At 49.5% G+C, this 22,174-nt stretch overlaps 1 protein-coding gene across 8 annotated transcripts in view; it reads left to right on the top strand.

Annotated features, from left to right (window-relative positions):
* The window catches only part of AMOT (angiomotin), a 73,947-nt gene that overhangs the window by 829 nt on the left and 50,944 nt on the right, over positions 1–22,174 (top strand). For 4 of the 8 annotated variants that reach the window (XR_014784881.1, XM_084814230.1, XM_084814236.1 and 1 more), the window contains exon 1: positions 8,533–8,783. The exons of 1 other annotated variant lie outside the window; for it this stretch is intronic. The gene's annotated coding sequence lies outside the window, so the exon portion shown is untranslated. Of the gene's footprint in view, positions 1–2,949; positions 3,114–7,571; positions 7,909–8,532; positions 8,784–22,174 lie in introns of those variants that run through there. 3 more of the 8 variants (XM_084814234.1, XM_084814232.1, XM_084814235.1) reach the window with 3 other exon arrangements.

Raw genomic sequence — 22,174 nt, 5'->3', positions numbered from 1 at the left:
CGGCCCGGCAGCGAGCGCAGCAGGGACAGTGCTGCGCGGCGCGCCGGCAGCCTCGTCTGGGGGGGGGGCTGCCCCCGCCCCCGCCCGTGCCGCAGCCTCCGCGGGGATGCTGCGCGACCTGCCCCTCAAGCGCCGCAGGGCAGACTTCCGGCTCGTGGGGTCCGCCTGGGCTTTTCCCGGGAACGCTGAGATCCACCCGCTGGAGCCTGGCGCGAGACACTCACTTGGGATCCAAGAAGGCCGAGCCCGGGAATTTGCGTTGAGTACCGCGACGGAATGGAGCCCACCGGCATTTCTCACAGAAATCCATTGTTGGTTATCCAGGCTTTCTTTATTTCAGCGGCATAATTTTTAAGGCAGGAGGGAGTCATTTTGTTGCTGCTGTTAAACCCAGGGCCAGTGTGGCGTAGCGGTTAGAGTGTCGGACTGGGGCTCGGGAGATCCGGGTTCTGGTCCCCCGCTGGCCATGAAGCTCGGCTGATTACTTTGGGCAGCCACTGACTCTCAGCCTAGCTTACCCCATAGGGTGGTTGTGAGGATGAAACGGAGAGGAGGAGGATTATTTAAGCTGACTTGGGTTCCTTGCAGGAAAATGGCAGGATGTAAATATAATAAATAATAAACCACTGGGAGTCAGAATTCCTTACCAACCATCCAGAGAGTGATCAGCAGATCCAGATCTGCCCTCTCTCCATCCCTGCCATAAAGCATCACCTGAAACTCTTTCTTTATTCTTCACATCCTCCAGGGAAAGAGTCTTTACGGCCTCCTTAAGCAGCATGGTTTACTGAGCTCAGAAGGAAGGTGTGCCCCTCCCCCCACTTAATTTTTATAGCGCCATTAGCATACATGGTACTTTACACAGTAGTCTAACCGACAGACAGATTCCACAGGGGAGGGGAAATGAAAGGGAGCAGAGGCTGCACCCAGAAATGTTGTGCTGTGGGGTCCTAGGGGGGCAAGGAGAAGAGCCACTTTTCCTCATTTTAAGTGGTGTGTGGGATGGGTTTAAAAACAAAACCAAACCTGTGGAACCACATCCCACCGGTAGAGGGTACTACTTTTCTAGTTGACCCTTCAACATGAAGTGGGCACAAAACAGCATTGGGACTCCGGCCACTATCAGAACAATGCTTTAATTTTTAAAAAAATTAAAATGTTTAAAATGTATATGTGAGGTACACTTTATTACTGTCTGCAGTGAGCAGCTGCAAATCTCCAGTGTGGTAGCAGCACCTTCCATAGAGTCTTCAAGAAGATCCGAAGTGGACAACCTGTGCCGAAAGCAATTTTATATGGCCTGTGAATTCTTGTTAAAACCTCTGAGTCTGACAAAGTCACTCACTAAAAAAAAGCATCAAGTCGCTTAGTTTATACATTGTGCCAGTAACTTAGAGGCTGCTGGAATAACCGTTTAAGGGACTTGCCGTGTATATTGGTTTTATCTGTAGAATCTTCATGCCAATACCTTACTGAAATGTGTGGTGTCTCCTTGTGGCTACCATCACATTTAAACTGACCTTTATGTGGCTAGTCCTCGTTGTTCCTGAGGAAAAGATTCAAAAGCTGAGTGGTTAGTGTGGCTATTTCAATCTCACAAATCTTCCTCCCCAGTTATGGTGCTGCTTCTTGCTTTGCTTTCAATAAGAACTGCCCTGCTGGATTAGATCAAAAGTTTGTCAAGTCTAGCACTTTGTTTACAGCAGTGGCCAGACAGATGTTACAAGCTTGGCATGAAAACAACAGCCTTCTCCTGTGGTTTGTCCCCAGCATCTGATACACTGAGGCTCTATAACAGGGTTAACTCCAAGGTGGGTTCCTGAAAAGTGAACAATCCTGTGACCATCTAGCTGCTGTCTAGCAGCCATAGGATTGCACCCTAAAAGTTGTTATTTGATCCTGCCCTCCATTAATGTGTCCAATCTATTGTTAAAGCCATCTAAGCTACTGCTGCTGTTTCCTTGGGTGCAATGTATGTTGCAATAACTGGGGTGCAATCCTAAATAGAGACATATTTCTTCAACTGCTGGGTGTTGGAACAGCTCTAGAGCGGAGGCAGGCAGAGAGTGGGTTCTATTGGTAGATCTTGGGGTGATCTGCAGTTGATTGGCAAAGGTTTCTGATTCCCAGTTGTTTAACAACAGCCCCCCCCCCCCACAGACACACACAAAGACACATATGTCCTAAATTAGGATGTTGAAATTAAAGACATGGGGGGAAGGAAGAGACTAGGAGTGAATTTTTGTGCAAAAAGGGACTGTAAACTAATTTCTGATACAAAAACAAATTCCTCAGCTGAGCATGACCTCAGGGGGATCCTATTCCTTAGCTGTATATTTCTGCCCCCACCTCCATTTTGCAGCCATGAGGTGGACCTCAAGGTTCTGGCAAAAATCAAACTAGATCCTGCCACCCTGAAGTCTGGGAGTTGTAGGACTTTTCTCTGTCTAAACATGCAAAGAATTGCACCCTAATTGTCTTTGATAGAAAGCTGAGAATCAGAATTTCTGAGTTCTGTGTGTAGCTTCTCATTCGCCTCGACAAATGACCCCTGAATAAATCCCTTCTGGCTTGATGTTGAACTTCCAAGGGTTCTTATGCACTTTGGAGCTCCAGGGATTTAGGGAGACAAATATGAATGCAATATTGCACTGTCTCTCTTCATCCTCTTTTGGCAGATGGCACTCATTCTGTGGCTGCTATAAACATGCTACAGAAATTTAATACAGGTGGCTGCTGTCTCCCCTGCTTAGGCTGATGTATGACCTTTGGGGTACCCATTGTTCAGCATTATCTCTGTTGTACAGTCTCTTCATAATCTGAGATGGAGTTCTCCAGCTGCATTCCTGTGCTGGGGGCGGGGGGACAGGACAACAAGAAGAAGGAAAGGCATCTGGAGCTTTCTAATTGTTTCTAAAGTAGTACTTATGTTCTCTGTTCTTTCCACAGACCAGAAGTAACCTTTTGCTCAGTTGTATAACTTGGCTTGAGAAATTGGCTGGAATTGAGTGGCTTTTAGGAGCTCTTTTCCTGTGGCGTTTCCTGCATTCTGACATGGTAGCGTGATCTATTCATGGAAAATCGCAAGCTTCCTTTATCTGGAGGCCCTTGGAGTGCGTAGTGGCTCAGGGGGGAGCGGGATGAACATTTGGCAAAGGGAACCTGGGATGTCCTGCTTTCTTTCCTTGTTCTTTTCCTGTTCAGCTCAAGTTTTCATGCCTGGCTTTGTTTAGTTGAAAACTCAACACATGTTTGTTCTCCTAAAATTAAGGGAAGAGGTCATTTAGAGCTAATACAAGAGTGCTGTTTTTAAAAGGGCAAAGGAACCAACTTGCCTCTTCTTTACTCGCTACTAACAAAATGCAGCTTGGAAGAAACAAACAGTGGGGAAGCTGCCTTGTATTGCATCAGCCCTGGTGGTGTAGTGGAGCCAGGCAAAAAACAAGGAAAGAAGGACATCCCAGGGACACAGCACCTGCACTTTTGTATTCACCGCCGCCGCCCCCCCCCCCCCCGGCTTCCCTTGGTCCCTCTCTGCTGAGCTGCCATCCTCACAGGCGCTGGGGGGAAATGAATTTTCCGAAGACCATATATTATTCCCAGTTGTAATTCATAATATTCTAGGGCGCCTTAGTCTTGAGCGTGCAATTAAGACCCATTAACTTTGCAAAAAGACCCACTCCTGGTAGAGATGAAAAGGGCAAGAACTGATTTGTTGATATGGATCAACACAGCAGCCTGAATGTTTGGACTCTCCCTGGGGCTGTGGCCATGGGGACGGTTGTGATGAGTGCCTGCCCTTCCAAACTGACATCTCCATCACTGGCTAGCCAGTTGGGCTCTGGCTGAGCTTTGTCTATGCTGACTGGCGGCAGCTCTGCAGGGTCTCTAGCCAGCCATTCCGGGAGATCCCGAGGACTGAACCTGGGACCTTTTGCCTGCAAAGCAGGTGCAACCTGCCAGTGAAAATATCTTTCTTCTCACCCATCAAGACAAAATGGATTCCTCTGCCTCTCTCCCCTCCCTGCATTGTGTGCCGCTCCCCATTGGGAAAAGTATTTATTGAAAATTTATTTATTATTTATTCATTTCATTTCTATACCGTCCAATAGCCAAAGCTCTCCGGGCGGTTCACAAAAATTAAAACCAAAGAGCGCACAATAAAACAATACAAAATATATAAAACTTTAAAGCCACAATAAACAATACAACCAGAATAAAACCTAGGAGCAGTGCAGGGATTTAAAATACAGATTTAAAACAGCAAAGCTAAAAGTCTAAAGAGCTAAAATGCCTGGGAAAATAAAAAGGTCTTCACCTGGCGCCGGAAAAAATACAATGTAGGTGCCAGGCGAACCTCACTAAGGAGCTCATTCCAGAGCCGGGGTGCCACAGCAGAAAAGGCCCTCCTCCTAGTAGCCACCTGCCTCACTTCCATTGGCAGGGGCTCACGGAGGATGGCTGCTGAGGATGATCTTAAGGTCTGGGCAAGCACATATGGGAGGAGGCGATCCTTCAGATAACCTGGCACAAGCCGTTAAGGGCTTTGAATGTTAATACCAGCACTTTGAATTGGACCTGGAAATGCACCGGCAGCCAGTGCAGCTGGAAAAGTACTGGTGGAATATGAGCTCATTGGCCAGTCCCTGTTAATAGTCTTGCTGCCCTATTTTGGACCAGCTGAAGTTTCCGGACCGTTTTCAAAGGCAGCCCCACGTATAACGCGTTGCAGTAATCCAGATGAGAAGTTATCAGAGCATGGATAGCTGTAGCTAGGCTATCTGTCCAGATAAGGGTGTAGTTGGTATACCAGCCTAAGCTGATAAAAAGTGCTCGGTGCCACTGAGTTCTACTGTGCCTCAAGTCCAAGAGCACCCCCAAACTACGAACGTGTTCCTTTAGGGGGAGTGCAACCCCCTCCAGAACAGGTTGAATATCACCTAGCCTGGCAGACGAACCACCCATCGTCTTCTCTGGATTGAGTTTCAGTTTATTAGCCCTCATCCAGTCCGTTACCGTGCCCAGGCACTGATTCAGAACAGCCACTGCCTCACCTGGTTTTGATGAGAAAGAGATGTAGAGCTGGGTGTCATCCGCATATTGATGGCACCTCAGCCTACACCTCCGGATAACCTCCCCCAGTGGTTTCATGTAGATGTTAACCAGCATGGGGGATAAAACAGAGCCCTGTGGAACCCCATGGCATAATTGCCATGGCACAGAGCAATAATCCCCAAGTACCACCTTCTGGAGTCGGCCATTCAAGTAGGAGCGGAACCACTGCAGTGCAGTGCCTCCAACTCCCAGCCCAGACAACCTATCCAGAAGGATACCATGGTCGACGGTATCGAAAGCCACTGAGAGGTCCAGGAGAATCAACAGGGTCGCACTCCCCCTGCCCCTCTCCCGGCAGAGGTCATCCCACAGGGTGACCAAGGCAGTATCTGTTCCAAAACCAGGCCTGAAGCGCGATTGGAATGGATCTAGACAGTGCCTGGTGCTGTCCTGCAACCACCTGCTCCAGCACCTTACCCAGGAAGGGATGTTGGTCACTGGCCTATAATTGTTAACATCCTCCAGGTCCAGGTTAGGCTTTTTCAGGAGTGGTCTGAGTACTGCCTCTTTTAAAAGAGGCCAGCACCACTCCCTCTCTCAAGGAGGAATTTACAACCTCCTGGACCCAGCCAGACATCCCCTCCTTGTTTGATTTAATAAGCCATGAAGGGCAAGGGTCAAGCACACAAGTGGTCAATCGGACTTGGCCAAGCACCTTGTCCACATCCTCAGGCCTCAATAACTGAAACTCATCCAATAGAACTGGACCAGACGGTGCTCTGAATGCCTCTACCAATGGAACTGCATTGGTCGTGGTGTCCAATTCATGACGAATCTGAGCGACTTTATCTTCAAAGTGCCTTGCAAATTCATCACAGCGTGCCACCGAGGGTTCTACCATCTCCTTCCCTGGCCCAGAAAACAGGCTGTGAACCGCTCGGAAAATCTCCACTGGGTGACACTGAGAAGATGCAATGCTGGTGGAAAAGAACTGTCTCTTTGCCACCCTCACTGTCACAGAGTAGGCTTGATAGTGAGCTCTTACCTGTGTTCGGTCAGACTCAGCATGAGTTTTCCTCCACCTGCGTCTAGCCGTCTCTTGCTTCATTGCCCTCAGCTCAGGTGTATACCAAGGAGCTGGCCAGGCTCTGCTCAGAGAGAGAGGGCGCTTGGGCAGGATCGTGTCAACTGCCCGAGTCATCTCTGCATTCCACAGAGCAACCTGGGCTTCGACAGGAGCACCAGCCATACCAGCAGGAAAATCCCCCAGAGCCCTCTGGATTCCATCAGAATCCATTAGCCTCCGAGGGCAGACTATTTTAATAGGTCCCCCACCCTTGCAGAGGGGGAAGGCTGCCAAGGGTCTAAACCTCAACAGGAAGTGATCTGACCACGACAAAGGGACAGATGTTAATTCCTCCACTTTCAGATCCTCCTCCTCCTGCCCAGTCGAGAAAACCAGATCAAGTGTGTGTCTTTTTACATGCATTGGGCCGATGACATGTTGGGACAGCCCCATGGTTGTCATGGCGGCCATGAAGTCCTGAGCCGCCTCCGATACAGCAGCCTTGGCATGGAAGTTGAGATCCCCCCGGCCCATCATCCTAGGGCTTCTCAGCACCAAGTCGGGGACCACCTCTGTCAGCTCAGGCAGGGAGTCTGATGGGCAGCGGGGTGGGAGGTACACCAACAGAATCCCTAATCTGTCCCGGGTACCCAACACAAGGTACAGACACTCAAGATCTGCACTTGAATTAGCAGGAAGCCTGGAGAGAGGGATTGAATTCCTATAGACCATGGCAACCCCCCCTCCCCGACCCTCGAGTGGGTGTTGCGCCGAGTACCTAGGAGGGCACAGCTGGGAGAGAGTGACCCCTCCCAGTTCCCCAGGATAAGTCTGATAAAACTCAGACTTATCCTGTATTTTCTGATGCTTATATCTGTATACCACAAAAGTGGCCTGAATCCATCACATACAGAGACAACAAAAGCTGTACAATACAGCTTCATCCAGATAATGCTTGGAGTTTACAATAAAGGGGAGTGCTAATTAATATAGACTGAAATTGAAGCTTCTGGGGGAGGAGCTGTGCACAGTGGCTATGGGTTTTGAATAATCCAGATTTAAGTAAGGGGTCAGAGCAACCCTGTGCTTTCAAAGGGGCCACTATATTAGCACAGTGGTAAACTATTGGTTGCAAATGCATACCTGGAAGTTATGCTTCAAATCCCGTATAGAGAAGGTGGCTTTGCCTACTTAGTATTAGGTAAAGGTATTCTGCATATGCTCAGAGGCACTTGCCATTATTGTCACTTCATGTAGTCCCGTGCTTGAGCCTTAGGATTCTCAAATCAAAATATAAGGAACGTGGAAGGGGTGGCGTCTGTAATAAGGAATCTAGTCTGTCTTCGGGGGAAAGTCACACGCGTTCTAGGGTGTTGCTCTCAGCTGGCGAACAGGGGAGTCGCACCAGCATTTCCTTGTTTTGTTAGAGGGGGAGCGGGAGGGGCCAGACGGACAGAGAACTTCAGCTGCCCCCGCGCGACAGGCTGCACGCGTCTCTGTGCGCGAACCGGGTCGTGAGAAAGCGTGCCGGCGGAGCGCCCGCCCTGCGGCTTTGCCCGCGAGCCGGCGTCCTCGCGCAAAGACCAGCGCGAGATCCGGGCCCGCTTCGGCCGCGCCGGGGACCAGAAAGCCGTCCCGAGGAGAGCCGATGTAGCGCAGCGGCGAAGCGGGAGGAGCCGGGACGTTCCCGGATCGACCCCCGCCCGGCCATGGCTTCGCCGGGCCGCGCGGCAAGCCGCTGTCCCGCCCGCATCGCGGGGCGGCTGCAAGGGCCGCGGGGCTGAAAGGTACGCGGGGCGCTTCGAAGGAGCCCCGCGGAGCGGCCGGGTCGTTAGGGACACGGGGCCCGGCCTCCGCGCCCGGCCCTCTTCGCCGGCGGCGGCGGCGCCCCGCCCGCGTCCCCGGCGCGCTGCGGCCGCGGGCGGCCTATCGCCTCGGGACCGGCGGCCGCAGGCGGGCAGCCTCCGGGCGCCTCCCCGCGCGGCCGTGCCTGGCGCGGCGCCCCTCTCCTCCCGCGGGCCGCGCGCCCGCCGAGCCGGGGGGCGGGAGGGCGACGAAGGGCCCTTGTCCCTCTCGCCGCCGCTCCCCGCCTGACTGGCGGGCCGGCCGGCCAACCGGAAGCCGCCGCCGGGCCGGCCTGGCCCAGTGAGCGGGCGGCTCGGGCAGGCCCTCTCGCCGCTCGGCCGGGCTCGCGCGCCGGGGGGAGGGGCTCCGCTGCGCGGGGGGGGGCGCGGAGGGAGGCCCGCGTTCCGCCGCGCTGCGCCCGCCCGCCGGCCCGGGGAGCTTCCTGGCCGCCCGGAGGACGCGGGGGCCGCTCTGCGCGGCGGCGAGGGCGGCTCCCGGGCGGCGGAGCCTCGCGTGAGGCGAGGCGGGCCGCGGCGGAGAGGGCCCCTCCCCCCCGAGCCGCCCCCGCGGACGAGGCGCCTGGGCCTCGCGAGCAGCCGCCGGGCGGGTGTCTCCGGCGCAGCGGCCGCCCCGGCCGGGTTCCGAGGGGCGCTCTCCTCCCTGCCTCCGGGGGACGCCGGCAGCCGCCGAGGCGCGCCCGCTCGGCCGGTACAGAACCGTGGGATCGCTGCGGCTTCTCTCCCTCCCTCCCCCCCCGTTTGCGATAGCGCTGGGATGAAGCGCAGCCCCCGCTGTTTCCTAAGCGGGTCACGGGAAAGTAGGTCTTGCGTGCTGACTGCGAATGTGGGTGTTTTTAATTGCTTCATCCTTTCGCCATTTCTCTGCCGGTGTTGCGTGGAAAGAAAGCTGAAGTTCCGCCGGCTTAAATTCTGCTCTGTTCCAGATCGGTTCCACCTCCTCTTAGTCCATGCCCGGGGAAGTTCTGTGCTCTGTGCTTTGCTGTAGGGGTGGTCAGGCAAATCTGGGGGGGGGGGGGGTGTGCTTAGTATACCTTGATTATACTAATTATACATGATTATGCACACTCTTTATGTGCGCAAATGGTGGACAGAAGTTGCCACATCGTATATTCTGTAGTATTGTCCTGTGTGTGCAAGGCTAATACAGGAATGTAATGGCATTATTTATTATCAGTATCATTTAATAGATTTGTATAGCGCTTACCATATTTTAAAAACATTCCTTGATGTGATATCTTCTTTCCTGTGCTAACAAGGCTGATCAGTTCTGGCTGCATTTACACCATCTCTCATGGATCGTAAAGTAGTGACATTATCTTACCTACCGGTATGTAAAATGCATGCACACGATACACAGTGTGTTTGTCTGCATCTTGTGGCTCCATCACGTATTGCTCCCAGGTCCTGTTGCAGAGTAGGAGAAGAATGCTGTGGAGCAGGTCCTCCACCCCTCAGCGGCTTCTGAGTTCCCACGGAGGGGTGTGACACCAGCTGGCTCCTTCCAGTGCAGTCATCCTAGATTCTTGGATAGGATGGAATAGGAGAGGCTGGACACATGACCCATTCCATTTAGCTTCCCGTTCACTCAGTGTGCTTCTTGCATGCAAAGCGGCTCTCTCAGAGAATCCAACCCATTGGTGCTTCGCCATCCCGATCAAGTCTTCCAGTTCAAACCTGTGTGGTCGGTTGCCTTTTCTCATTGACAGGGAGAAGGGAAAGTCCGGTAATGCTGGTTTGACCAATCGTTGAATCAATTCTCATTAGGTTAATCAGTTTTTTAAAACTTTTATTCAACTAAAAAGTGCCCCCGATTTCATTCCGATTTCATTAAAATTATTTTTAAAATACAACCACTTATAACAACTGCAGATGGCAAGGCCTTTAGCTCAGTGGTAGGGCCTCCGCTTTGCGTGCAGAAGATCCCGGGTTCAATGCATGGTGGTTTTTCTAGGCAGGGCTGGGAAATCTTCCGCTGGAAACCCTGGAGAGCCACTGCTGCCAGTCAGTGTCAACAGTAGCGGACTAGATGGACCCAGGGTCTGACTCGGTGTGAGGCAGCTTCCTGTGGACCCCATGTATCATCTTGAAGGAGGCTTCAGCAACATCATTTTTACCGATATGCAGATGTATGCAGACTTAATTGATTATTCTTTTTTCTTTAATTTGGGCTGCATCATTATCAAGTATGTTTAAGGCGCTACCTGTATTGTTCCACAGCAGGAATGGCTGGCCTTACTGACCACAGTGGAGGTTGGATCGGGGCATTTGAGGGCAGAAAATATAACTGAGCCTGAGGGAAAGAACAGAGCTTATTCCATTTTTGCAGGAAGTGTGACCCACGTACCTACGAGGCCAGGGTCGATTGAGTAGCGGCCTGACCAGTGGTGGGCTCTCTCTTGTCTTCCTGCCCCTCACCTGAGCAAGTGAGTTCATTTGCATTTCAGATGCATTTCAAAGATGCCAAGAGCGCTGTTTAAGCTAGGGAACAACTCCTCCATAGCCTGCCTCTAGGTATTTTGGCACCCTAGGTGAGATCATACTTTGGCACCCAGGTGCTGCCACCCCCTTCTCTCCCAGCCACCGCCAGCCTCTCGCTCTGTTCCAGTCTCCTTTTCTTCTCCAGCTGCCCTCCTCCTCTTCTTTACTCTCCCCACAACCTGCCTCCCCCTCCATGCTGCACTTCAAGATGGCACAGGCGATCTTCGTAGCCACCTCACCCAGAGTACCTCACTTTAAGGAAGGACCTTTTAAAGCGCAGCATTTGGGCCTGGCAGGCTCTCCAGAGAGCCCGCTTGATCTCTTGCGTTGGGAGACTCCTCGGAGCGAGAGATTGGGTAGGTGGGCTTGCTCTGTGGGTGGCACAGATGGGTGGGCAGCATGCATAGGGGAGGAGCTGGAGTGCCATCTCCACCTTCAGTGGGTCATTTTGGCACCCCCTGAATTTGGCAGCCACCCTCTTTGGGCCACCAAAGAAATGGCTGTGTTTTTCCAACTCCTCCTGTTTCTTGGTCCTGCTGATGTGTGACGGACGGAGCCTTGGGAAGTGGTGTTATCAGTCCAATCCAGCCTTCACCAACCTGGAGCCCTCCAGATGTGTTGGACAACAGCTCCCACAGTCCCCAGCCAACTTGGCCACTGGCAAAGACTGATAATGGCCCCATTCAATTGGACTGGTGAAGAATGGAGTGCTAGAGCCTTCTATAAGCCTGTTTTGCCAGCCTTCCTCCCACATCCTAAGCCAGGGATGGGGAACTTGTGGTCCTCCAGATGTTTTTGGACTCCAGGTCCCGTCATCCCTGAATATTGGCCAGGTTGGCTGAGGCTGGTGAGAGGTGGAGTCCAACAACACCTGGGAGAGTCACAGATTTCCCCCTCCCCCATCCAAACAGAGTAACTACCCATCCCACACAGCAAGGCTTGTGCTGTCTTTTACTGTTACTTGAAGTCCTCCAACCAGAGCCAGCCAGGGGCAAAACTGGCTGGAGGGAGGAGCCAGGGGCAAAATGGTGGCATGAAAATGGTGGCATCAGTTGCGTCCAGTCCTTCATGAGCTATGCTGGGATGACCTGAATATATGCAAGTACAAATCTCCATCTGAGTTACTACTAATCGGGGATCTCATACCCTAGCCCTCCCTCCAGATTAGGCTCTCTTTGGGCTGTTGTTGTCTTGCTGTTTGTTCTTATTGCTAAAACAGTTAGTATTTGGAAACCTAGTCGGTACCGGTAGACCTCAATTTGCCTTCTGTCTGCTGTCCCTACAGCAGTGTTTTGTAAAGCTGTTAATCACTGTTAGCCAAAGACCTATCATCAAAGACCTGAACATTTCCCCATCGGCTATCTGTTGATGGAGGCCAGAGCAGTTGTCTCTTCCCCATAGAGCAGCATTAGCCAGTTATCTAGGAGAAAGGAAAGGCAGCCCCATTAGGATGGTGGGCTTTCTACTCAGAAGGCTCATTAGGGTGGGCTTTACACCTGTTCCTGTGCCTTGGGGACCCCCACCATAGGGAGCCAGTTGTGCTCCCATCTGCGTAGTCCCACCCTAGGTGGGTTCTGCTTCTTGGTCATTGAAGATGCTGACAGAATGCTGAGAGGGTGCGATGGGAATTAGGGAACTGGTTCTTAAGCGACTGTGTGTGTTATATAATATGACTTTTCCCAGATCTTATCAGCATGAAGCAGTTAAGCATGCAAGTTGCTCATCAAATGAGGAAGAGACAGATGTGATAATGAGAATGGAATTATTGGTTTGGGCACATCTAATGACTGACTGGCTTCACAAGGAGCCAGTTTTCCTGTGGCATCTCACAGTCTTTCCTCAAGGGAAAAGAAGTACCCACAGAGCTCTGGCCTGATGACTGTTCTGAAATTCTGCCATATATAAAAATTACGCATATTAAGCAGCAGCATTCAAATTGTGTCCCTTGCACAAGTTCTGTCTCCTGCTGCTGGCTGGCTGCCTCAGCTCTGCCTCCCCTCTTCCAAAACTTCGCCAGCCATTGGGTGGCCTGCACATCAGCAAGCCACAGCCATATTTTTTCCTTTCTTTGTTAAGCTAATACGATGTTCTCAAGGTACCGAATTCTCCACCCATTACCAGATCCAGCAGCAGGGGTTTGGACTAACTTTGGTGGATGTAACTTTAGCTCCTGCTTGTCCAGGTATAATGGATATTTTTCCATTTGTCCAGCCTGAGGATGTGGACAGGGTCCTAGGAGAAGTGGGACCCACCACTTGTATGCTGGACTCCTGCCCTTTCTGGCTTATAAGAGCAGCTGGTAGGGAAGGACTGGATGAGTGGGTACAGGCAGTGGTGAACGCCTCTTTATGGCAAGGCGTGATTCCGTCTTGCCTAAAGGAGGTGGTGGTGAGGCCTTTGTTTAAAAAAAGGGGGGCTCCTTGAACCCCACTGTATTAGATCATTTCCGGCCGGTCTCCAGTATTCCATTCTTGGGCAAGGTGCTGGAGCATTTGGTTGCTTCTCAGCTCCAGGGATTTCTGGATGCGATGGATTATCTAGATCCATTTCAATCGGGATTCAGGCCTAGTTATGGGAAAGAGACCGCTTTGGTCATCTTGGTGGATGATCTGTGCTGGGAACTGGACAGGGGGAGTGTGCCCCTGTTAGTTCTGCTGGATCTTTCGGCGGCTTTCAGTATCATCGACCATGGTATCCTTCCGAGGCATCTGTCCGAGGTAGCTGGCAGGCACTGTTATATAGTGGCTTCAGTCCTTCTTGAAGGAGCAATTGCAGAAGATGGTGCTGGGGGATTCCTGTTCAATGCTGTGGCCAATGGCCTGGGGTATCCCTCGGAGTTCCATCTTAACCTCTATGCTATTTAACATATACATAAAACCACTGAGAGGGACTGTCGGGGGTTTTGGGGTTCAGTGCCACCAGTATGCTGAAAATAGGGATGTCAGAAGGGGCCTACAGCATACAAAATAGGGGCCGCCATTTGCGTTCCTTTTTTTTTTTGCCGTGATAGCCTACATAAATATTTACGTAACCTATCATGGCAAAAAAGGGAACGCAAATGGCAGCGGCTACGGCCGCTGCCATTTGCGTCCCTGCAGGCTGCCCAGCAGTCAGATGTCCGGCTGCGGGCGACCCCGGCAGGAGAGAATTTTGGGGGGAGGGACGGAGCGCCTCCCCCCCACAGCAAATGTCACCCTTCAAAAAGGTAAGTGACTTTCGTACATCCCTAGCTGAAGACAACCAACTCTGTCTCTCCTTTCATCTAAATTCTGAATCGGTGCCTAATGCTGGTAATGGACTGGATGAGGGCAAGCAAAATGAAACTTAATCCAGACAAGATGTATGCTTTTGGTCAGTCAAAAGGCAGCTCAGGGAACAGGGATTCAGCCTGCACTGGATGGGGTTACACTCCCCCTGAATACTCAGGCTCACACTTTGGGTGTACTCTGGGATTCGGCCCTGAGCCAGGTCTCAGCGGTGGCCAGGAGTGTGCTTGCACAGCTGAGGCTAGTGTGCCTACTGCAGCCATTCCTGGAGATGTCTGGTCAGGCCACAGTCATGCAGGCCTTGGTTGCATCGCGTTTAGACCACTGTAATGTGCTCTATGTGGGGCTGCCTTTGAAAACTGTTCATAAACTTCAGCTGGTTCAGAATGCTGCAGCCAGACTTTTGACGTCGGGGAGCATGTGAATCCCTTCTTACAGCAGCTTCACTAGCTGCCAATCTGTTTCTGTTTCCAGGCAGAATTCAGAGTGCTGCTTATGACACATAAAGTCCCATGCAGCTTGGGACCAGGCTACCTGAAAGACCGGCTTCTCCCACACGAGCCTGCCCGGTCATTAAGATCTTCTGGAGAGGCCCTTCTTTCGAGATGGCAACTGTCGGAGGTAACCCAAGAGAGGGCCTTTTCCGTGGCTGCTCCCAAGCTGTGGAACTCCCTCTCAAGGGAGGCGAGGTTCACTCCCTCTCTGCTGTCCTTCCGCCAGCAGGCAAAGACTGCTTTATTCAAGAAGGTCTTTGGCCTATAAGTGAGTCTGTTGGGTTCACAAAATTACATACAAACAATATCCAGTAAAAGCTAGATAACAAACACAAGTTTAAAATATGAAGCTCTAAAATTTACACACATACACACACACACACACTTTCTTTCTCTCACTCTCTCCCCCCCCCGCTCTCTCTCAGAGAGAGAGAGAGAGAAAAATTAAAAGTAGTAAGACAGAGCAGTAAAACGAGCAGCATCAACAAATAATTGTTTCACTACATTAAAGCCAAGCTAGATCGCATGCTAGAATTCCCCTGGTACCAGAAAGACCTCAGATATGGTGCCAGGTGAGCCACCCTAGGGAAAACATTCTACATGCAGGATGCCACAACTAAAGAGGCCCTGTTACCAGTCTCCACCAAGTTCTCATCCAAAGAGAAGGGCCTCTTGGTCATTCTGGACTGTGACCAAATGTTGAGAGAATAGGATGGGAAGTAGGCCTTTAAGAAACATGGCTTTTAAGTAACTTGTGTGATTGACTGACTTTAGAAGGAGCCAGTTTTCCAAGATGATGGTCTGAACATTCAGGTAGGCTCATGTGTCCTTCAGATACCTGGGTCCCAAGCTATTTACTGCTTTGAAAGTAAGCACGAGCACTTTGAATTGTGCCCAGAAATGTACTGTGGAGCGGTGCCATTTTCAAGGACTCCTGTGATGTGTTTTCTTTTGTTGGTCCCAGTCAGCAAACTGGCAGCTTTAAACCTGATTCTTTAGGGCAGTAGGTCCATCTCCAGATTCTGGGACTTCAACTCCCAGAAGCCAAATGGTCAGGAATGCCGAGAGCTGAAGTCCAAAACATCTGGAAATTACTTTCTGCCAACCTCTGCTTTAGGGGAAGTGGAACCCTGACTAGAACAGCCTGGATGCCACCCCCTTGGACAGGCTAACCACCCACCAAGACTACCTCCATTTTGTCAGGATTGTGCTTTGATTTATTGGCCCTCATCCAGTCGGTTAATGACCCCAGTTTCCACTGCCTTTCTTGGCTGGGATAACAAGGAGAAGTAGAATTGGGTGTAATCCAGTTTGCTAATGATACCTCGTTCCAAATCTCCAATGACCTCACTCTGTATATAGATGTTAAACACCAGGGGAAACAAGAGAGAACTTGTGGGATCCTGTAGCATAAATGCTGCAGAGTCAAGAAGTAGTTCCCCTGAATAGGTTACTGGATAGGAATTGGCGATCTGGGTAGGAATAGAGCTGTTGTAGCACAGTGTCCCCATTCCCAGTTCTTGACGGCCAGTCCAAAAGTATCCAAATCAACGGAGGGGTCCAGGAGAATTAGCAGAAAGTGCACATCCCATGCCTGTAGCAGTGCAGGTGGGGAACCTCAGGCCTACAGGCCAAATCCAGGCATTCCGATACAGCCCTCCAGGGTTCCCCGGACAGCCTTTCCCCCAGCCACCAATAGTTTGGTGGCTGCCAGTGCTAGCGTGGTCCCCCGCCCACATTCCAAAAGGTTGAATTGCCTCTCCTAAAGCACAGTTACTGGAAGTAAGAACTTTCATCGACAAAGTGCTGGCATGTTTTTGTATTTTGCCCCCCCCCCCTGCTCCGAAATTGAATGTGGCCCCCAGGCTGAAAGGGGTTCCCCACTCCAGCATTAGGGTGATCCAGATCATCTGCTTCATCCATGAGTGCCTTGAGTTGCGTGGTAGCTGCTCGCTCAAGCACCTTGGCCAAAATGGGAAGGCTTGGAGTCGGTCAGTAGTTGCTGTGATCTTCGGAGTCCCGAGAAGGTTTCTTCAGTGCTCCAGGAGGACCCTTCCTCCATGCACTGTGAGCTATATAGCTAATGGCAACTAATGACTCTGATAGGCCTGGTGTAGATGCAGTGCAGCTGGTGGGCAGGCTGTGGACAGGCCATTGGCAGTGCCCTGTGGAGCACCTCCAGTCTCTCCCTCCCCTTCCAGGCAGGCCCTGTCCCTCCCCTTCCAGTCTCTGTGCAAAGCTTCCTTACCTGGAGATGATCCTTACTTGCCATTGGCAGCCAGGCAAGTGGTTATTTCCAAATCTGCCATGTGTCCTTGCAGCACGTTAAGGGGTGTTCTGCACCTTAAAAGAATCCCCCTCCCATTTCTGTTCAGAAGGACTAAAATGGCTACTCTGAATTTTTAGGGTATTTCTGTCTCCAACTCCAGCTACAGTCATCTGCAGCAAGGATAGTATTAGCCTCTTTTATAGAGTTGTTGTTAGGATCCATGAGATAAAGTGTTTTGACCTCTATAAAGCAGTATTTAATAATTGCTAAGCACAATTATCATCTCAACTGACATATCAGGGTGGGGTGGGTGAGGGAATTCCATAAATAAATGCCTGGAAAAGTATGTCTACTTATCCGATCTCTCAATGTGTAATGTAGCTAAATGTTTTTGATCCCATTGAAAAAGACCAGCGATTTGCCATAAAATGTTTTTGTTCACTCTTGATTAATTCAGATGATACTGATTTGAGCACTTGAAGATTACATTGTGATCTCATGTGGTTTTCATTAACTGGGAACCCAGAGCGGAGGCCTGGACTAAATCAGCAAAGGAATGGTAAAACCACACGAAGAAATGAGAATGACGTTGATGCATTCTTGGGATATTTGTGGGATGGGGCTGCTAACAACCAGGGGAAAAGAAGCAGGAACAGGAATGCTAAGGAGCAAAGCAAATGAATGGAGACAAAGGACTTGAACATAATTCTGGATTGCTCCTTGTGTTGGGACTCTGGCTTACAGTACCTGTGTAAGGCCTTTTGTCCAGCCAGAAGCGTCCTGAATGGATGGGTAAATGTTATAGTTTGCTGACCATTTTGTTTCTAGTGGCTTTCCCTTAAGGCTGCAATTGTGTGCTTACTTAAGTCCCATTGAATTAAATGGGACTTAACTTCTACGTAATTATGCATAGGGCTGGGCTCTCTGTGTACAGGAACTATTATACTGGCCATGGTTCACTTTGGAGAACTTGGTCTAGAATTCAACACATTTAACAGTATCCAACTACACTATAACATAATGTAGAACAAGAACATGAAACTGCATGGGCAGGTTTCAGGCTGACTTATCCGTCTTTGTAGCCCAGAAAGCTCCCCAATAACATTCTGACCTTCACAAGTTCTGGTGCTCAGTTCTGGACTTAAATCTTCATATCACCTGAACTCTGGTTATGGATTAGACTTCTGTCTTAAAAATGCAAGTGAGTATTGCAATTTAACTCTTGCCAGATCACTTAGTCATGGGAACAATTTTCAGTATGTCTTCCTGTAAGCTCCGTTGCCTCAGTAGCTGGCAGTCTGATCTCATGCGAAGAATATGCGTCTGACTCCAGGCAGCATTACTTATTGTTCTAATTAACAGGAGATGGGGGTGGGGGTGGGGGTGACTCTCTTCCTCTGGAATGAGGATGTGTAATATTGGCCCTCATCCATGCACCTGCTTGTTGCCACACCTGTATGATCACCTGAGACACAGTTGGCAAGCACAAACAACTAGGAAAGGGATAGCTCGATTTAAGCTCAGGAAGAATAAATTGCTTAGGCAACCAGTGGCCCATTTCTCCAAGCAGTGTTTATTTAACTGCAGTGTTTATTTAATTGGAACAAATTGTGTGCTATACTATTTATGTTTTCAAAAAGCAGTAACTGTATCGGGATTCTCTTTGCCTCACCAAGTTGGAACTGGGAGTTCTTAAATGGCTCTCCCTTATTTTCAGGAATGCAGTTAACATGAATTCGTCTAACTCCAGTTTTGGGAAAAGTTGAAAATATGTTATTGTATAGTACTTAAATCCTATTAAATTAGAATAATAGAATAGTAGGGTTGGAAGGGGCCTTCAAAGCCATCGAGTCCAACCCCCTGCTCAGTGCAGGAATCCAAGTCAGGGCATCCCTGGCAGATGGCTGTCCAGCCTCATCTTCAATGCCTCCAGTGTGGGAGAGCCCACTACCTCCCTAGGTAATTGGTTCCATTGTCGTATCACTAGCAGTCAGGACGTTTTTCCTGATGTTCAGCCGGAATCTGGCTTCCTGTAACTTGAGCCCATTATTCTGTGTCCTGCACTCTGGGATGATGGAGAAAGGATCCTGGCCTTCCTCTCTGTGACAACCTGTCAAGTCCTTGAAGGGCGCTATCCTATCTCCCCTCACTGTTCTCTTCTCAAGGCTAAACATGCCCAGTTCTTTCAGTCTCCCTTCACAGGGCTTTGTTTCCAGTCCTCTGATCATCTTTGTTGCCCTCCTCTGAACCCTCCCCAGTTTGTCTGCATCCTTCTTAAAATGTGGTGCCCAGAACTGGACACACTACTCCAAATGAGGCCTAACCAGTGCTGAGTAGAGGGGAAGCAGTACTTCCCAGGGTTTGGAAGCCATGCTTCTATTAATGCAGCCCAAAATAGCATTTGCCTTTTTTGTCGCCACATCCCATTGTTGGCTCATATTCAGCTTGTGATTGACAACAGTTCCAAGATCCTTCTCGCTGGTAGAGTTGTTGAGCCACGTATCCCCCATCTTGTAACTGTGCATTTGGTTTCTTTTTCCTAGGTGCAGAACTTGGCATTTATCCCTATTAAATGTCATTCTGTTGTTTTCTGCCCAGCGTGCCAGCCTATCAAGATCACTTTGAATTTTGTTTCTGTCTTCCAGAGTATTAACTATCCCGCCCAATCTTGTGTCATCTGCAAATTTGATCAGCATTCCCTGCACCTCCTCCTCCAAGTCATTAATACAAATGTGGAAGAGCACTGGGCCCAGGACTGAGCCCTGCGGTACCCTGCTCATTACCTCTCCCCAGTTTGAGAAGGTCCCATTGATTAGCACTCTTTGAGTCCGATTCTGTAGCCAACTGTGGATCCACCGGATCGTCGTTTCATCTAGCCCACTTTGAGCTAGTTTGCTCATCAGGGTATCATGGGGCACTTTGTCAATCAACAAGCTCTATATCTACCCCACAGTGGTCATTTCACTCCATATAATTCTCTCTTCCATCCTAAAAGGTTCTGTGACTTAAGCATGCTTGTAAAGTTCAGTGGGATCCGAGCATGGTCCTACAGGACCTCCTCAAGGACTTTTGGTCCCATATTGTTTCACTAGAGATACTGTCTCTTGTCCTACTCTTTGAACTCCACAGTTGGCATCTGGGAATTTCTAGTCTCGATTCAAGCCAACTTTTGATGTTTGTGTTCAGTGGGCTGATGAACTCGCTTAAGATTGAGCTAGACACGGGGCCAGTTCACACATTACGATAAGCCACCCTGAAAATAAGCTACGGTGGGTTGGTTCTTTGCTCGCTAATCCATGTTACCCGTGATGGATGAACAGGCGCTCTGTGGCTTGTTTCTCCATTAATCCTCCCACCTCCTCCAAGCACATATCCCATGAGCCTTTGCAGCACAGCCTCAGCTGCCTCCTCCACTAATGAGTGTAAATGCACTCATTAGCATAGTAGAGTTTATTTTATAGAACTTCTTTTCACCTTTGATGAGATTTGCACAAATGTAATGTTATTTTTTAAAGAAATATTTTGGGGAGATTTGCAGAAATCCGCTAAAGTAACTACTGCAGCAAATTTGCACAAATTTATTTTATTTTTTAAAATTTTGGAGGGATTTCAGAAATTTGCTAAAGCTGCAGTGGTTACTATGCTTTAGTGGATCTGCGCAAATCTCCCCAAAATATTTTTTAAGTTAAATTTGCGTAGATCTCCCTGAAGGTGAAAAACAAAAAGGTGTCGTTTTCTAGGGAGGCAACAAAGTGGAGGAATACATTGACTAGTGTCATTTCGAGATGTAACACAGAGGGGATATCGATAGCAAGATGGCAAGAAGTGACTGGGTTTTTCACCACTCCTGCCAGGCAGCTCTGTAGCCCTTTCCAGTAAAGCTCACACAAGCAATTGTGCTGAGTTTGCATGTCACAACAAGCTGCACTAGCCACTCTGAACAACTCAGGGTGGCTTGTGCCATGCTGAAGAAACTGTGCCAGGTTTAGATGTCACGACAAGCCACCCTGAAACAAACAAGGCTGACAACCCACTGTGGGTTGTCGTGTCGTGTGAACCAGGTCGCTGCTTGCCTAATTGCTCCCACTTGGCTCCTCCAGCAAGCAGGAGCGTCTGAACAAGTCATGGATCCTCTGTCCATAGCTTGTTTATCGTGATGTCCGAACTGGGAAACCAAAACTGTCTTTCCTCAAACAAGGTGGTTTGTTTGGAGAGAGACAAGCCAGAGATCATGGTCACAATAAACAAACCATAGGTAGAGGTTTGTTTTAGCCACTTCCACTTCTCTGGAACCCTAGGTTATCATCGCATCTGAATGCGTTGAGTGGCCGTTGCCTAGCCTTTTCTAATCAATTCACTCTTGCAAAGCTTCCCAGTTTTATTAGTGGGGTTCTTTCAGGGATAATGTTTTATGTAGTGTATATAAGGAATGTTATTGTCAGTTGAGGACAAAGAGTGGCTAACTTGTCGGAAGTCTATTAATGAATAGTGGGCTAGAATGTTCATGCAGATAGAGTTCCTTTCACAACCCAAATGGATGTTTGCATGGCACCTACATTTCTAAAAGAATGTGAGCCTTCTGAGAAGAGTATTCACTGCCTCCCCGTCCACTGTGAAGCAATAGGCTAATGGCCAAGTCTTCAAGCCCTCGAGTCTTATTTATATGGATAACATTGGATTAGTCACAGGAGCAAATGTGCTTGCTTGTATTATTGGCCTCCCCAAAAAGGAGGTGAACCTGTTCTCATCTCCACATAGATTAGAGCATTTCCTAATTAGATTCTTGGCTAGGCTGGTTTTCTTTTCAGGGCAGGGTTTTGCGCGTTGCAGTGAATTTAGTGTTCAACTCCTCTTAGTTTCACAAGCAGAGGAGAGATGTTTGCATGTGCTGCAATTTCAGCTCCAAATCTCACAAATAATTTGGAGCATTTTGCATAGTTGTATGTGACATAACTATGAATACCACACCCATGAACGGTTGTTAATATATTGCAATATGTTCCATATTGTGCAAGTCGCCTTTTTAATTGTATGCATGAAATGAGGACAGTAGAAGCAGTTGCAAGATTAGCCTGATGTAACCCCTGTCACTCTCCAGAGAGGTATGCACACATCCAGTATGCGGTGGGGGAATTTAAGTGTCGTGGCTGTATTGTAATAGCAAATAGTAGTTAAGATTTTCAACGTGCAACATGCTTTGAACCCTTTTCTCACTTGGCCTTGCAACTACTCTGTGAGAGAGATTAGATTTGTCTGAGAGTACCTGACTTGTCTAAGGGGAGCCTGGGTCTTCCACTGTGCCACACTATTTCCCCTGCTTTAAGCATGTGGCCCCATCCTTACATGGCCTTGATGTGCTTCTGGCCCCATGTCATATGAAAATGGCCCTGGTGATGTGACCTGACCACAGACAGCTCTGGTCCTGACGATGAGGCATTACTGCCGGTCTGAGCAGGATCAGATGCAGGGACAGGGTGGAGGAGCCTCTCATGTAAGGCGAAAGAAAGCTTTGTTGCTACTTGGAAGTTTGTGCAGGTCCCAACCAGGAAATAACCATACAAAATGGAGGAAGCAAGGAGAAAATAAACATAAGGAAGGGGAAGTGAGAAGAAAAGACAGCATCAGTTGTGTTTTTAAAGTGAACAAAATAAATAAAGGAGAAAAGGGGAAGGAAGGTCAAG

Source organism: Heloderma suspectum, chromosome 9, assembly GCF_057233095.1.
Source record: "Heloderma suspectum isolate Gila_16-S chromosome 9, 16-S_ref, whole genome shotgun sequence".
In the NCBI taxonomy this organism is placed as follows: Eukaryota; Metazoa; Chordata; class Lepidosauria; order Squamata; family Helodermatidae; genus Heloderma; species Heloderma suspectum.
The sequence above is the reverse complement of the archived record's forward strand: the minus strand, read 5'-3'. Positions and strand labels throughout refer to the sequence as shown.